The sequence below is a fragment of the Triturus cristatus genome, chromosome 1_1 (genome assembly GCF_964204655.1).
Source record: "Triturus cristatus chromosome 1_1, aTriCri1.1, whole genome shotgun sequence".
Taxonomy (NCBI): Eukaryota; Metazoa; Chordata; class Amphibia; order Caudata; family Salamandridae; genus Triturus; species Triturus cristatus.
In genome coordinates this window covers 80957378-80973860 of record NC_140579.1, presented here as the reverse complement: position 1 = coordinate 80973860, position 16483 = coordinate 80957378, and the positions used below count along the sequence as shown (strand labels likewise).

Below are 16483 nucleotides of genomic sequence, written 5' to 3'. Positions count from 1 at the left end.
CAAGTCTGCTGGTCACCCCTGACTGACATAGACTCTGCCACCTCTGCTTTCAAATAGTCCTCATCAAGAATCCACATTTGGATTCCTCTGGACACTTTCTCCTCTTCCAGCAGCTGCACTTTTTCTGAAGTCCTCCATTGGGTTTTATGGCGTTTTCCGACATTACTTCACACCAATGCAACCGGCTTCCCTGGGATAGGTAACTTGGGTACCACAGTATCCAGGGGTGGGGGGGCTCTCCAACCTTCTGTCTTCCATGGGGTTTCTTCAGGGTCCACTAGGAAGGGTCCCTAATCTCTACAATTCCAACCGCGACTTGCACTTGTACGGAAGACTAAGTATCGTTGGTTCTAAGTAATAAACATTCAAAAAGTAATATTTTTATAAACAATTGGTCTTGGATTTAGCCCCTTGTGTGCTTATGACGAGCCCAGCTCGTCATGAGGCACAGTGGAGCTGTGCTCATGACGAGCTGGGCTCGTTATAACGCAATGTAAACAAATCAGTATGGAGGAACAAATAGACCAAAGTTATTTAGACAAGGATACTTTTAATTATCCTTTCGTGTGTATTAAATTCACATCTCATTCTTCATTTCTTTTGCTGAGCATGTATAACAAACATATATTTACACAACACAACCTATATACATAAAACGTAAATACGCTACTATCCAGAAATAAATATTCAATTAAGGGATCCACCTTTCAATAGTGTGGACTTCCACGAGAGCATATACATTGCATCGGAAAAACATTATCTCCAAAAAGTTTTAAAGGCAATGTAAAAGTCATAAGTCCCAACACAATCCAAATTTTTTACAAGCCCTCTTTGACACCAAAATGTCGACGCGGTCGCGTTTCAGCCAATTAATCCCTTTTGGCCTCTTCAGGACAAGGAAAGCAGCAACAATCTACATAAAAAAGGAAGCACATTGGGATAACATATACATTCTGTGAACCCTTCTAAGCTCGCCTTATACTATACAGGTCCATCACCTTTAACGTGAAGCGTAGACATGAAAGTCCCACCACAAATGAGAAAAGGAAATGAAGTGAGAAAAGGAAAAATAGGCCGATTCCTGGTGACACGAATAGTCTATAGTACTATCTTACTTACAAAGAATTATTAGGTGAAACGATGAACTAGAGGGCGACAGTGAACCTCGTTCTACCAATAAAGGAAGGTGAATCTTGACAGAAGGTGATTATAAATATCCATCCCCAACAGAACTACATGTCTTTATAGCAAAACCAAATGGTCTAAGAAGAAATTATAACTGGACAAAAGTATCTAAACACGCCTTTTTGCGGGAAATACCTGTGGCCCGGACTAACCTCGAGTCGACATAACCGCTCATCGAAACAATTATACTGGCAGGAGCGTGAGTCCAGCCCGTCCGGTTACGTTTCTATGGGGGGCAATGAGAAATTGTTGAGGCAATATTCTAATAACTACCGTAGTTCTGTCTCTAAACAGAATAAATATCAATATAAATACCTGGGTCTAGTGGCAATGATACCCCCTTGTCTGTATGCAGAATTCTTCAACGGGGGGCAGTCCGGTTTGGTAGCGAACTAAATAAAACAATACACGAGATTAACTGAACGAATACCCATCACGAACAGCCGTTCACTTAAATGCGTTTCTACACAAACCGGTGGAGGGGACAAGCCTCAGAAACATGTGTGCTTACCTAAGTATTCTGCCAATTTCAAAGACTAATTCTCTCTCTTTACATCCTCTCACGTATCCCACAGTTCGAGTGGAGTTGTTTGGGGCGGAGAATCAGAGCCTTATGACCTCGTTTGAAACAGAGACAAAGGACTGCAATATTTCCACGAAACGTCAGGCAACGAATCGGCCATATTGGAAAAGAGCTATGCTTAAATAAAATCATAAACTAAACGATCCTCCTAGACTTCCGGGAGAGTGGCCGCTATGTGTGTGGTGTAATCGGGGCTTATCAGACTGTGCTATAAACCCAAGTATTGGCTAGCCGCTTCTCTTATATAAACGGCACGGAACCCACGATTTATCTATATTCTAAAAGCTTTACAAAGCTCGGGATCGTGTGCCAGTCCTTCCGAAAAATATGGAGGGGAAATAACCTCTCAGGGTTTAGTAAGAAAAAATAAATGAGAAAAAACAAATTATGAGCAAAAGTGCGGAAAATTTAGAGTAAAACACCCGAAGTCTTTTCCATGTGCAAACACAAAAACAAAGTAGCAAGGAGACCTGTAAATATCAAGGCTCACATTCTAAAAATACATGTTATTAAACATATATGCATATAAGCATTGACATACAAACATCGTAACTGTACATGCGGAGTACTCATCTGACCTGATAGAATACGTTCGTCAATCCTGCATCCTAGACCTAGAGTGATGAATAAAGCTATTATTGTATCAGTGCCCAGATTTCATCTCTATCATTTAGGCCATCTATAGCTGTCCGATATTTTTCAATAAGTCTCGCATTCTGACGATTCAGGGTACTTTGCAAGGTGGTTTTGTTCATAGGTCGCATGACCAGCAGAACAGTCCACCTCAATTCATCCTCATTATGTCCGTTTTCAACAAAATGTTGAACCAACGGAGCACCTAAGGTTCTACACCGAATTCGTGATTTGTGTTGCTGAATCCGGAGTTTCACAGCTTGGGTAGTTTGACCGATGTATTTTTTTTTACACGGACATTCAATTGAATAGATTACATTTTTCGAATTACAATTCGAAAAGCTCAATTGTATATGTTTTTGAACCCCAATTGTAGTAAATTTAGAGTCACTTGTTTGGAGACATACTACACAATTCTGACATCTAAAGTGGCCCTGTACTGGTGGTAGTCCCATCATAGTTCTTACATCACTTTTCGGTGCTGATGGTCTAGAGGCCTTAACCAGGTATTCTCTCAGGTTTTTTCCTTTTTGGAAGGAAAAGAGCGGTTTAGCCAACCCTAATTGGTCAATCAGTCGCCAATTTCTTTGGATAATCTGCCTTACTTTGTTGGCCTTGGCATTATAAGTCAACACACACGTGAGTTGATCCTTCTTTTCTCTATTCCTGGGTGTTAACAAGGTTTCCCGCGGGGTAAACCAAGCTCGTTTGAGTGCATTCCTGACCAGTTTTTTTGGGTATCCTCTGTTACAAAGCTTTGTCTGTAAAGTGGCTGCATTAGCAAAGTAGTCATTTTTATTTGAACAATTCCGACGTATTCTAAGGAATTGCCCATAGGGCAAATTGTCTTTAAGGTGTCGTGGATGCCCTGAACTGTATGCTAGGAGGGTGTTTCTATCCGTAGGTTTTGTGAATAAACTAACCTCTAGTAACCCATCTTTATTTTTGATCTTCTCCGCATGTACAGTTACGATGTTTGTATGTCAGTGCTTATATGCATATATGTTTAATAACATGTATTTTTAGAATGTGAGCCTTGATATTTACAGGTCTCCTTGCTACTTTGTTTTTGTGTTTGCACATGGAAAAGACTTCGGGTGTTTTACTCTAAATTTTTCGCACTTTTGCTCATAATTTGTTTTTTCTCATTTATTTTTTCTTACTAAACCCTGAGAGGTTATTTCCCCTCCATATTTTTCGGAAGGACTGGCACACGATCCCGAGCTTTGTAAAGCTTTTAGAATATAGATAAATAGTGGGTTCCGTGCCGTTTATATAAGAGAAGCGGGTAGCCAATACTTGGGTTTATAGCACAGTCTGATAAGCCCCGATTACACCACACACATAGCGGCCACTCTCCCGGAGTCTAGGAGGATCGTTTAGTTTATGATTTTATTTAAGCATAGCTCTTTTCCAATATGGCCGATTCGTTGCCTGACGTTTCGTGGAAATATTGCAGTCCTTTGTCTCTGTTTCAAACGAGGTCATAAGGCTCTGATTCTCCGCCCCAAACAACTCCACTCGAACTGCGGGATACGTGAGAGGATGTAAAGAGAGAGAATTAGTCTTTGAAATTGGCAGAATACTTAGGTAAGCACACATGTTTCTGAGGCTTGTCCCCTCCACCGGTTTGTGTAGAAACGCATTTAAGTGAACGGCTGTTCGTGATGGGTATTCGTTCAGTTAATCTCGTGTATTGTTTTATTTAGTTCGCTACCAAACCGGACTGCCCCCCGTTGAAGAATTGTGCATACAGACAAGGAGGTATCATTGCCACTAGACCCAGGTATTTATATTGATATTTATTCTGTTTAGAGACAGAACTACGGTAGTTATTAGAATATTGCCTCAACAATTTCTCATTGCCCCCCATAGAAACGTAACCGGACGGGCTGGACTCACGCTCCTGCCAGTATAATTGTTTCGATGAGCGGTTATGTCGACTCGAGGTTAGTCCGGGCCACCGGTATTTCCCGCAAAAAGGCGTGTTTAGATACTTTTGTCCAATTATAATTTCTTCTTAGACCATTTGGTTTTGCTATAAAGACATGTAGTTCTGTTGGGGATGGAGATTTATAATATCCTTCTGTCAAGATTCACCTTCCTTTATTGGTAGAACGAGGTTCACTGTCGCCCTCTAGTTCATCGTTTCACCTAATAATTCTTTGTAAGTAAGGTAGTACTATAGACTATTCGTGCCACCAGGAATCGGCCTATTTTTCCTTTTCTCACTTCATTTCCTTTTCTCATTTGTGGTGGGACTTTCATGTCTACGCTTCACGTTAAAGGTGATGGACCTGTATAGTATAAGGCGAGCTTAGAAGGGTTCACAGAATGTATATGTTATCCCAATGTGCTTCCTTTTTTATGTAGATTGTTGCTGCTTTCCTTGTCCTGAAGAGGCCAAAAGGGATTAATTGGCTGAAACGCGACCGCGTCGACATTTTGGTGTCAAAGAGGGCTTGTAAAAAATTTGGATTGTGTTGGGACTTATGACTTTTACATTGCCTTTAAAACTTTTTGGAGATAATGTTTTTCCGATGCAATGTATATGCTCTCGTGGAAGTCCACACTATTGAAAGGTGGATCCCTTAATTGAATATTTATTTCTGGATAGTAGCGTATTTACGTTTTATGTATATAGGTTGTGTTGTGTAAATATATGTTTGTTATACATGCTCAGCAAAAGAAATGAAGAATGAGATGTGAATTTAATACACACGAAAGGATAATTAAAAGTATCCTTGTCTAAATAACTTTGGTCTATTTGTTCCTCCATACTGATTTGTTTACATTGTGTTTGCTTTACCCAGGTATAGGAGGGTTATTGATGGGTACACCCCCTAACTTTTTGGGCTCGTTATAACGGTCGCGCTCCGCCCACGTGCGATTGATTCCCTGCCTGTGCGGGAGAATCAATTAGTGGGCGGATTCGTGACGAGCTCAGCTCGTCATGAGCACTGCTCCACTGTGCCTCATGACTAGCTGGGCTCATCACAAGCACAGCGCCGCCGCCGCCCCCGCCCCCTGCGCCGCGGGGGAATTACCCCCGCGGCGAAGGGATTAGTGAGTGAGTGTGTGTAATCATCATGTGTTGCGTGAGTGTGTACAACAAATGCTTCACAGGATTACCAAAAATGAATATGTCCTTCTGTAATGAAACTGGTGCTCATGTTAAGCACTCTGATACCTGATTTCTCGGGTGTAGTTTGCGCTATATAAAACAAAACAAAAATGCAATATCACAGCTTTTCAGTATAAAAAGTTGACACAGTGCATTTTTCAAACAGTTCAATGTCAACCTATGGAAGATTTTTCTTTTTTTGTTTTTGTTTTATATAGCGCAAACTACACCCGAGACATCAGGTATCAGAGTACTTTACATGAGCACCAGTTTCGTTACAGAAGGACATATTCATTTTTGTTAAGCACCGGGAGATTAAGTGATTTGTCCACAATCACAGGATGTTAAGCGTCGTTGCTGAGACTCGAACCCGGTTCCCCAGCTTCGAGGTCGACCCCTCTAGACGTAAGGCTACATCCTCTCACCAAGTAAAGCAATCAAGCAATTTCACAGGTAAGTACACAACTTACAATTCCAGTCTTCGGGTCGTAGGATTAACACTGGGCAAGGGACAGGTAAGTGTAGAGACAGCACCACCAGCAGCACTGGAACAGCCGGGCGCAGAGGTCAAATTCAGTCACTGGAGCCCAATGTTAATCAAAAGAGACTGGGGCCCCTCAAAGAGGTGCCAGTTGAGGGTAAGTAAAATCAGAGTTGGGGGTCAATCTCTGTGGGATTTGACCAGCACTAGTTGGGGACGAGGCAGCACTAAACACACACCCTCAGCGGCACAGAGGCGGACAGGTAAAGAGGGCCATTAAGATTTTGAACAAAGGCTGTAGGCTCGGACCAGGAGCTGGATGAAGGAAACCAGTGCCTCTGGAGGTAAGCTGGGGTGCTGAGGAACTAAGGGGCACTGTCTATTGAGCTCCACAAGGCCTGGGCGCTGTGAGTGCAGGGGTGTCTTTGGACGTCAGAAAAGTCTTACAAGAGCAGGTAGCTGTTGGGGGACCCTTGGTATTGAGTTTGTCGTGGGGTCCAGCAGCGGACACTCCGGAGTGAACTCGAACTCAGGACTGCTGGGGAACCTCCGTGGGGCTGGTGGACCACTTTGACTCAGGCCAGAGGGCCAGAGGCGTCGGGTGCAGAGGTAGGTCTGGAGGTCTCCCTTTTCCAACGAGGCCTCTCTGAAACTGTTTCCTGACTGTGGATCATGATTGTGCCGTTTTCCAGAGTCAGGAAACCCCACAGGCCACCAGGATCCAGTGGTTGGGGGGTCAGTCTGTGTCGTGTACATTCCTACCTCCCCTCACACCGGGGGGGCACGTTCTTTTTTTAAATATGTGTTTTTCCCCTGGGGCTGTAGTCCCACCCCAAGAGTGTTTAAAAATGATTTCTTTTTAAAAGGGTTATGAAATTGTCAGAGGGGCATCCTTCTTGACAAAAGGGCAGACCCCTGTTGGGACCTGATTGTGTTTTGGGAATGTTTCTTCCCATGGGGGGTCATTGTGCCCCCAGGGAAGGTAAAAAAAGAACAAATTGAAAAACATTTTTCATAAAAAGTGAAACTGTTATGGGATCGGCCCTACTGACAAGCAGGTTGATCCCTTGTTGGGCCTTTTTATGGGAAATGTGTGTTTCCCTATGGAAAAGCAGGTATAACTACCTCTACCTAGTCGCAACTGAGAATAGCCACCAGGGAGACCAATTATCTCTGCAAATAACTGTCATTTTGATCACCCTTCTATCTATCAGGATTTCTCCTGTTGCCCTATGTGCTCAATCTACCCTCTCACTGCAGGAACAGCACCAATTTCATCACCAAGGAGGGTGGGATACCCTGGCAATTAGGCTTCAAATTAGTAACCATGGATGTGGTGTAGCTTTATAGATGCATTGACCATGATCTGGGGATCCAGGCGTTTAGGCATTTTTTCCATGACAAAGCCATGTATATGTATGATCACTCTATGATGTTACTCGAAATGGTAAGATTCTGTTTAAAAAATATTTTTTTTCTGTTTACTGATGTGTGCACCACCAGCTGCTTGGGACTGAGATGAACAGTTGCTTTGCTCCAAGTTGTGCAGGGATTTTTCTTGGGTTGGTGGGAGGAACAAAATGTGTGGGGTAAGAAAAATGAGAGATGGACCAGGCATATAACGTGTTGGACTTGTTACATCGATTATCTTTTAATTATCTGGGATGGTCCTAAAGATCAGTTACACCAGTTTTTGGCACAAATTCCACACAATAACCTCAACCTGTCATTTGTACACAAGATACATGACAGTGAGATGGATTTCCTTGACGTAAGATAGTTGATGTGATGGCACACAGCAGCCTTTTCCTCAAGAGCACAGCAGGTAACAGTATGCTTCACACACATAGCCATCACCCCAAGAACCTTCGGGCCAAACAGAACAGCAGCACGGTACTGTCATACCGAGAAGAATGACACAACAGATTTAGAGCCAGAGGTTACCCCCGAAAGGTTCCCAAAGCAGCCAGTGAGAAAGCCAGCAGTATGACTAGCGACAGCTGTTCGCAGAGAAGGGAAAGAGCAAGGAGGGCCCTACCAAAGTCAGTCCTATCACCTCTTTCAATAGTAAGTCCGATACCATCATGCATATGGTCATCTGGTTAAGCCAGACCTCATGATGGAGGCTGTTGGAAAGTGGATTATTAGTAGTTGTAAATGAACAGCTACCACTGGCAATAAGGTCACTAACACAGTATAGGGCTCAGAGTTTTCTCCGAAAATTATTCCCATGCCTAACTCTAATTCAGTAAATAATTAAGACACAAATCACAATAAAAATCCAATATCAATTTATAAAACTGGGAAATATATTTATCTTTAGAATGACACCAAAACAAAAAAAAGTCAATGTAGGGGACCGGAGATATGATTTTTTAAAGATTTAGCACTATATGGCACATAGAAACCTATAGCGCCAATTGGGACATGTGGTTGCACTAGACCGGAACAAATTCAAAGTTTTGGGCTGCCTGTGATAGAGCCCTGTATGGCTACCCCTCGAAGTAGGCCTCGGTCAAAGTTTTTACCTTCTGACAGAAAAGTTTCAGGAGTTTTTCTTCTATCTGTCCCTCAAAGCTGTCAGCCAGTCTAGATTCGGTGAGGGTTCACTAGCTTGCCTCACAACAAGCTCTCGGTCAAACCTATGGAAGTCAGAACTCTGGAGCTTTTCAGCCAGACGAGCCAGAGATCCAGGCCGGCACACCGTTAATGGTGGGCAGCTTAACTCTTGCAATGGGTCCTGGTCACCTTTCCTACATTCAGAGCTTTTTCTAAAGGGGCCCCTCAAACCTCTTTAACAGGCTGGTTCAATGAGGTTTCGCTAACTTGGGTTTAGATGAGCTCAAGATCAAACTCTGGAAGTCATACCTCCATAGCTTTTCAGCAGTGGAACCTTGTTGGCTTGCCGGGTCGCGGTTGAGGGTTGCCAGCTGTCAGTCCACTTACAGAATATTTTTTCACAGTTGCTCTAAAGTTCTTCAAACTTCTGGAACTTCTGCCTAAAGTTCCTCAGCGGGTCCTAAAGGGCCAGAACATACTCCAAGGGCCTGGAAGCTTCAAGATGAGACTAGAAAGTTTGGGACTTCAGTCCACTTGGACAAAACTTGGACAAAACTCTTAGAAATTCACTGGTAGTACTCCAGGCTAGGGAGTCTTGGTGGTGATGTTCCAAGTGAGCTCTGTTAACCTGTAGCTTGTAGGGAGTCCACTCCTTAGACCTTTTAAAGCAAGGTAGGTCCACAGGGCTGTAGTTCCAGATTGTGCAGCAGGCGCAGTCTCTCAGAGTGCAGTATCTAGTTGGGGCAAATCAAACATCCAGCATGGACCATTCTTCTTTCCTTGGTTTTAAGCAGCAGATCTGAGAAGATCTGCCCCTCTGAGATACTTATTCAGTGCTTTCTTGGTCAAGCAGGAGGGCACACCTGTCCAATGAGGTGAAGCACCTGGCTTCTTCTGCCTGTTCCCTTCTTCTTTTGAAGATCATTACTTATGACCCCTCCCCCTGGCTCTGGCATTCCGATGCAGCAGAACCCTCTCCTCCCAGAATGGCTCTTTCACCCCAGTGGCTACTTATCACCTATTCAAGGCAGCCTGGCTAATCCATTTAACTCTGGCCAAGCAGGGCAGAACACTAGAAGGCTAAACTAGAAAGTCTTAACTTCTTTTCTATACATTTTAGGATAAATCCAACAATATCATATTGTTGGATTTATCAATATCATTCTACTGAATCCTTGAATTATATTTTTGGGATATTCCTATTGTTAGTTATTAATTAATCCTTCCTTGCCATGCTAACCTATGTGGGTGGAGATCTTCATTGGGGCAAATTATCCAATACCACGGCTAATGAAAACATCTTTTATAAGGACCATTCCTATATTTATAGGACCCCCACACCTCTGGAACACATGGAATAGACTTCAGGGGTTCTGAAAATGTAAACATATTGCAGATTCTCACTCAACAGGGCTCCTAGCACAGACTCGATTTTGGAAAGCACTTTACTGTAATGTGGGAGGTGAAATGTGCAATATCACAAACCCCAGGCCATCGAAACCTATTTTATAAGGGTCCTCCTTATAAGTGCCTGGCCCCTACCCCTGGGACACCTAGGGGAGACCATGGGGTTTCCTAATATTTGCCATAATATTGTAGTTTATTAATTGCCCTACACACCAAAGTCATGTTTGGGCACACTTTGCATTTTAAAAGCAGTCATGTAAGACAGGGCTGCTTTTAAACTGACCTCAGGCTTCAGCAGGGCACACATGCAAGTGCAGAAAGGCTACTGCCCTCTAAACATCCATGGCCTAATATATACTAGGGACTTCTAATATATACCCGGGACTTAAAAGATAGTTTAATCCCCCTGTCCTATTATGTACTAGAGTCTTATAGTGGAGCTCATGCCAATCATAGGGGTACTGTAACCCATAGTGTTACCTAGAGTATGCAGGTTTTTTCACTGGATTCTAAGTGTTTTCTCAGCATAGCACAGAGCCCTGGGACAGTCAGAGTAAGTTACCACCAGTACCTGTCAGCAAGAAAATGGGGGTACCCAGGGGCAAAGTGCCAATCCATCCTTTGATAACATACAGTAAATCAAGATCCATTAGAGACATCCAAGTGTACAGTTCCACTGGTACACAAGGTTGAAAGGAGGGTTGGCTGAAAGAGCAATGTGACTTTTACAAGCAAGGAATATGTAAAGCACGAAAGGGGAGTGGCAACCATGGGACATAAAGTTTACCAACAGGCATAATACATACCATCAATAAGTTTATACCTTAAGCAGTGACTATTGCATATATGTTTTACTATGTCCATGTGGTTTTCCGATATGTGGGTACAACCATTGGTCTGTTGAAGAAGAGAGTACTGAAGCATTACAGGGTGATAAACCCTGACATTTTGTCATTTTTTTGGAATAGACAAGATCACCAGGAGTATATGAGGTGGAGACAGAGAAAAGAAGTGTCAAAATAGCACGTACCAAGATAAGCTTACACTGGTGGAGAACCGCCGAATACCTAATCTCAGATGTATTTTCTCCAATCCCAAACACCACTGGGGACTAGACGTAGTCTGCCCACAGTAATGAGGGGGAAAGGGGAATGGGATGAAAGAGAGACTGCCACTGTGGTGCGTCTTCTACAGAATATCCCTGCTCTGGACTTCCTGCACCTGAAACTACAAAGCAAAATATTACTTCGTTCCCCAACTCATACACTAGGCTCTCATACAACTAATTGACTTTACAACTGAATTCTTTACCTGTAAACTCAGTGGAATTTGCCTCTCTCTTATTTGTTTGAAAATCAGTATTGTAGTTCAGTTTTCTTATAAGAAATTTTCGCAGGCAATTACAGTCTCTTAATATTCTTATACTTTTTCTCTCACAGGTGCTGCAGTCTTTGCAAACTGACAGATGATAGAGATGGTAAATACAAATATATATATATATTTATAGCTACTTGAAGAATTGGCATTCAAGCTCTGTTAGTTGAAGATTTTAGAATTATTACGCAGCTGTGGGTGAGTAAACATGCTGTGCGCTATTAGTAATAATTTTCTTGTCTCTGTACAAAGTCAAAATGAAAACAGTCTCTTAAGGGCACTCTGCTCATGCGCCAGCTCTGCAAAATGACTCTAAACTCTCAGGCAAATTGTCACCCAGGAAAAGAACACAAAAATATATTTCCAGAATTACAGTCTCAACGATAAAAAAAAAAAAATGGAAATGAAGTGACTGGAAAAGCCAGACCTTAAATTCTTGGAAAGGTAACACCTGATTTCTCCAGCAAAGACCCAATTAAGCTGCTTCCTCATCAAAGACGACGGTTGAAGTGCGCCCCACCTCAGGTGGGAGCGCGCGAAACCGTTACGCTGTTGAAGACTGCCAAAAAACACTAGAATAAAAACCTTCCCTACTTGCGGCCGCCATCTTGGAATTACGACACAACGGCTGGAAATGAATATTTAATGCTGGCATTGGAAACGCTTAGCCACCAGTTTTGACCAGCTAAGGGGTGATTTCCTGCAATATACATTCCGCCCAAACTTAGAAAGAAAAGGGAAACGGATCGCAGGCAGATAAACTTGCTCAGTCCTGACAGCAAGCTTTGATTGGTGGAGTTACATTATAATATTCTTTTTCCCAGCAAGTCACCCTGGGGACTCAATGAGGATGAGGAGCTCCATGTGCACATCTACTGATGTGGGCTTTGACTGTGATGACTCTTCCCCTTTCTTGATGGCATCACTTGGACGGTCTCTCATTTCTGTGAGAGAAAATGTCTCGATACATTCTTGCAGATAATGTCTGGAGTTGTGAAGCATTTGGTTTTTTCGGTTTGGTTGTTTTTCCAGTAGCTGCCGGTCCATGGGTTCTTCATTGTCACTTTATTGTCTTTTTGACATGTGACACAACTCACGGTTAAGAGTTGGATACATTGTTTTCCCAAGGGCATTTTATTTGTCAGTGTGCACATGTATATTGTTTTTATATACTTAGTTTGTTTGTCCTGTTAGCTATGTTGTGTACTGTTGCATGCTTATCAGTCAATCACACAGATTTATTCGATCTTTTGTAAACAGACCATAAAAGCTCATAAATACATACAAAATTTCAGATACCAAAAATATACATATATACATAGTAAAAATAGGTATTAAACAGATTTGCTGTGATTCAAATAAGACCTTTAAAATCATTTATAAAAAACAGTTAATGATTAAAATTGCACCATACAACTAAGATGTGAGCCGCCTTTTTCCTCTTCCTAAAACAGGCCCATAAAAATGAAGCGACACAGAAACATACAAATGGGTCCAATAAGGCCTTCAGAAAATACATGGCGACCCGACATTGCCTAACATGATAGTGCCTCAAGATTGGGAGTATAAATGTTTTCCTTTCCTCAGAATAATACAATATGTAAGTCTGACTGCACAGCATGGTTATTACAAGCGCAGGGAGCAAGATCTGCTAATCTGTATTTATTTTGTGGGTATCCCAGGAGTAACTGAATCATATTCAGTCGGAAGCGCAAGAAAATAAATCTGTGCTGCGTGTTATTTATACGAGCTAAATAATGAAAACCTTCTCCTGATATTGGTGGGACCAGATCATATGCAATGGAGGAATGATGGATACGTTTTTTTTTCTCCCTTGGGGCATATTTTAATCTTTGGGAATATAAATCCGTTAGCCATTTCTTCATGACCTCTTTACAGGAATCAGGGTCCTGAAAAACATTTCCCAGCCCTAGAGCTTTCAGTTCAGTTTCGACTTAATTTAGCCACCCGATCCTTTTGTAGTGATCTAGGTGACAGCATTCCCTAATGATAGTTTGGGTCAAGTCCACCCTAATTCTCTGCCATATTGAGAGCCACAAGAGGACTGGGGCCAATCTTATGGTATCATTCAAATAGGGATGCCCCAATTCAAGATGTAAAATGTAATGTGGGGCTGTTTGGGGTAAAGACGCATGATTTTTAAAGAAGGAATCTTCCATTTGCTGTAACCAAGCAGCATGAAACCATCCCCCAAACACCTGCTCCATATGTTATGGCTGACTTTGTTTTTGCTAAATAAATATTTGTAATTGCATCTAGTGGGAATCCTCCCAATTTTTTTGCAAATCTCTTAACAGCCTTAAGGCTCCTTTGTATACCCTGGCCTCTTGTTTTCACTAATTTAGACCACATGTGATCCTTATCAAAGAGCACTCCAAGATATGAAAAGGAGTCAACCACCTCAATTTCCTTACCTGCCAGCTGAAAGTGGGGATGTTTCTCAGCTCTAGTCTCTCCGGCCACAAATATAAATAATTTGGATTCATTGACTTTTAGATCAAGGGAGGCCATGAAGCTGGCATAAGTTTTGATTAATTTTTGTAAGGCCAACCCCGATGTAGCCATCAGTAACGTGTCATTGGTGTACGCCAAGATCAGGAGGGGAGTTTGATCGAATTGGGGCATGTCCAATGAGAGAGCAGACAGGGAGGACTTGACTCTGTTTGTATTGATTTAAAAGAGAAACGGGGTGAGCACACACCCCTGTCTGACTCCCTTTTCTATTTTAAATGACGAGTGCACTCCCCCTTCCTGCCATACCTTACACAAGCAGTGGTGTTGGCATACAGCTGAATCCAATAATCGCCGGGTCAATGCCCATACCCTTCATCAAGGACCACAGCCTAGAATGTGAAACACAACCAAAGGCTGATGTTAAGTCCAAGAAGGCCATGTATAGCTTCCCGTTTTTAGCCTTAGTGTACTTCCCTATCGTTAGGGAGAGGTTTAGGCACTGGTCGACTGTCCCCATACCTCTGCGGAACCCATATTGTACCTTCATAATTATGTTATGCGTTTCTGCCCAATCCTCCAATCTGGCCAGGAGGGCCCTCCCCATTAGTTTGGCAGTGGTATCTAGGAGAGGTATAGGGCGGTAATTCTTAGCAGATCCCCTATCCCCTTTTTTTATAAATTGGCACAATTACGCTCTGTTTCCATGATGGAGGTGGGCCTACTATCTCCACATGCCCTGGTCCCATTAATCTTACAAAGGTGAATATTAAAATCCCCTGCCCTTATAAGATTCACATTGCCCCCTTTTTTCTCTTTGTACAATTTCTCGATCTCCAAACACTAAAGCATTTGTCTGAGGGAATGGCTGGAGAGTGGAAGGTGAAAAACCCCATAAAAAAGGGAGGGTCTTTTGCCCAAGTTTCCTGGAATAATACTATCTGCATGGATTGCCACTCATTTAGCCAATGTGGGTTAACCATTTTGGAGGCTAAAGTTGCCACATTCCATGATACCATGTTCACCCTAGTTACCTCAGTATTATTCATAGAGAGTAGTAGGGTCTGCCATGTCCCTGTAAACTTGGCGCTACAATTTCAGCTGCGGGGGCAACCTCAAAGGGTAATGTTACGGGTGAAGGCATCAGTGGGCTACACTCTACTGGGGCCACAGTAGTTGGCCAGGTGAGTAATTGAGGTGGTGACAGGGTAAAAGTGCTCCAGCGTGGAATTTCCTATCCTCCCTTCGTCACAAACCAGATACCATACTAACGCTTTCACTCAATACATTCATTGGTGGGGCCCATAACACCAACACTCACACACTCTCATTTGTTCTGTTCTTACAGGAGAGATAGATGTTCCAAACGCTGGCATTAAAAGAATATCTTATAATCTAATGAAATTCTATTTACATAAACATACACTAAATATCCTTAATCCAACACATTTTAATCCTGAATCTCAAGATATTCCTTCCACTTAGTCGATGGATCAATTTAGTTGAATTTGGAAAAGTGATTCTAATCCTTTTCATTTATATTCAGATGATAATAAATAACCCAACACATTTGCTTGTTAATCAATAATATTTTTATCTAATAAATGCAAACTTTTAGTAAGAATTTTTAATCAATCCACAGAACATCATAGTTACCTAATCTGGCTATTAGTCGCCCTCTTAAGTCAATCAATTCGTCATGCAGCACGCTACAGTCCCAAAGATTGGTCTGGACCATAAACGTGTCCGCATCAATCAATACCCATCAGTCTAAGAGTCCTCATTTCATCAGGAAAATGGGCAGCAATTTAGTCTGTCAAAGATTCAGGGAAACAGCTGTCCTGCAGTGTCACCGTCCTCTCCGTCAGCATAACGTCAGGAAACAGGAAAAAGAGCTACACAACTCACTATTCTACCGTCTTTTTATAATGAAATTAATGATAAAATGTAGCCAAAGTCAGTTTTAGGCACTTCTGATTGGTTGGTTAAGATCGTCCGTTTCGGTTTCCTAAAGTCTATGATGTCACACTGTCAGACATGATCCATCCGGTTTTGCTAAGATTGTCCATTGTTAAAGCTCTTGGCAGAAGTCCAGTCACGACCTTGTCAGTGGTACATGCTGTGTGGGTCATCTTGAGGCCACTTGTTCAGGAGCCTGGAGCATGCGCACTTAGTTGGAAACCTCGTGGAATGGTAGCTGTTTCGTCATGTCCATGGGTCGGCCATTTTGTCATAGGCCAAATTGGTCAAATTAAGCAAAACAAACACAAAAAGTCCTAATTTTAATATTAATACTAAGAAAATCACACATGTTAATGGAAATAAGATTTTACCTATCAAGGTACTACCTAAATTTACTAAGAAATCTTTAATAGAAAATATTTTCTTAATAATCTTTTCCCAAACACCTTCAACCTCCAGTGGTGCAATTTCGTCATGCAAATCAGTGTTATTTTTAATATAAAGTTTCAAATCTTTACTTTCGCCTGGTATGTAAGCACAACAATGTTGGACTTTCAACATTCCACAGACTCCACCCTCTTTTGCCAATAAAACATCAAGGGCAAGTCGATTTTGCATTACCATGGCACGCATGGCAACCATTTCAGTATTTACCAATAAAAATCCTCCAGCGGTGCTTGTTGACAAGCGATCCACTACTGTT

At 42.2% G+C, this 16483-nt stretch overlaps 1 protein-coding gene and 1 long non-coding RNA gene across 16 annotated transcripts in view; one reads left to right on the top strand and one right to left on the bottom strand.

Moving 5' to 3' along the window:
- Positions 1-539: 539 nt before the first annotated feature.
- LOC146869507 (uncharacterized) lies at positions 540-1756 on the bottom strand. Its single transcript, XR_014981429.1, has 4 exons — positions 1697-1756; positions 1501-1577; positions 1338-1411; positions 540-913 (listed from the first exon to the last, which is right to left on the bottom strand). It is a non-coding gene; the product is annotated as an uncharacterized LOC146869507 (long non-coding RNA).
- A 2091-nt stretch (positions 1757-3847) lies between these two features.
- LOC146869506 (uncharacterized) overlaps positions 3848-16483 on the top strand; it is a 146781-nt gene continuing 134145 nt past the window's right edge. For 10 of the 15 annotated variants that reach the window (XR_014960856.1, XR_014960800.1, XR_014960790.1 and 7 more), the window contains exons 1-4: positions 3849-3991; positions 4111-4187; positions 4277-4350; positions 11412-11449. The gene's annotated coding sequence lies outside the window, so the exon portion shown is untranslated. Of the gene's footprint in view, positions 3992-4110; positions 4188-4276; positions 4351-4774; positions 4984-11411; positions 11450-16483 lie in introns of all 15 variants that reach the window. The other 5 variants (XR_014960927.1, XR_014960727.1, XR_014960889.1 and 2 more) reach the window with 3 other exon arrangements.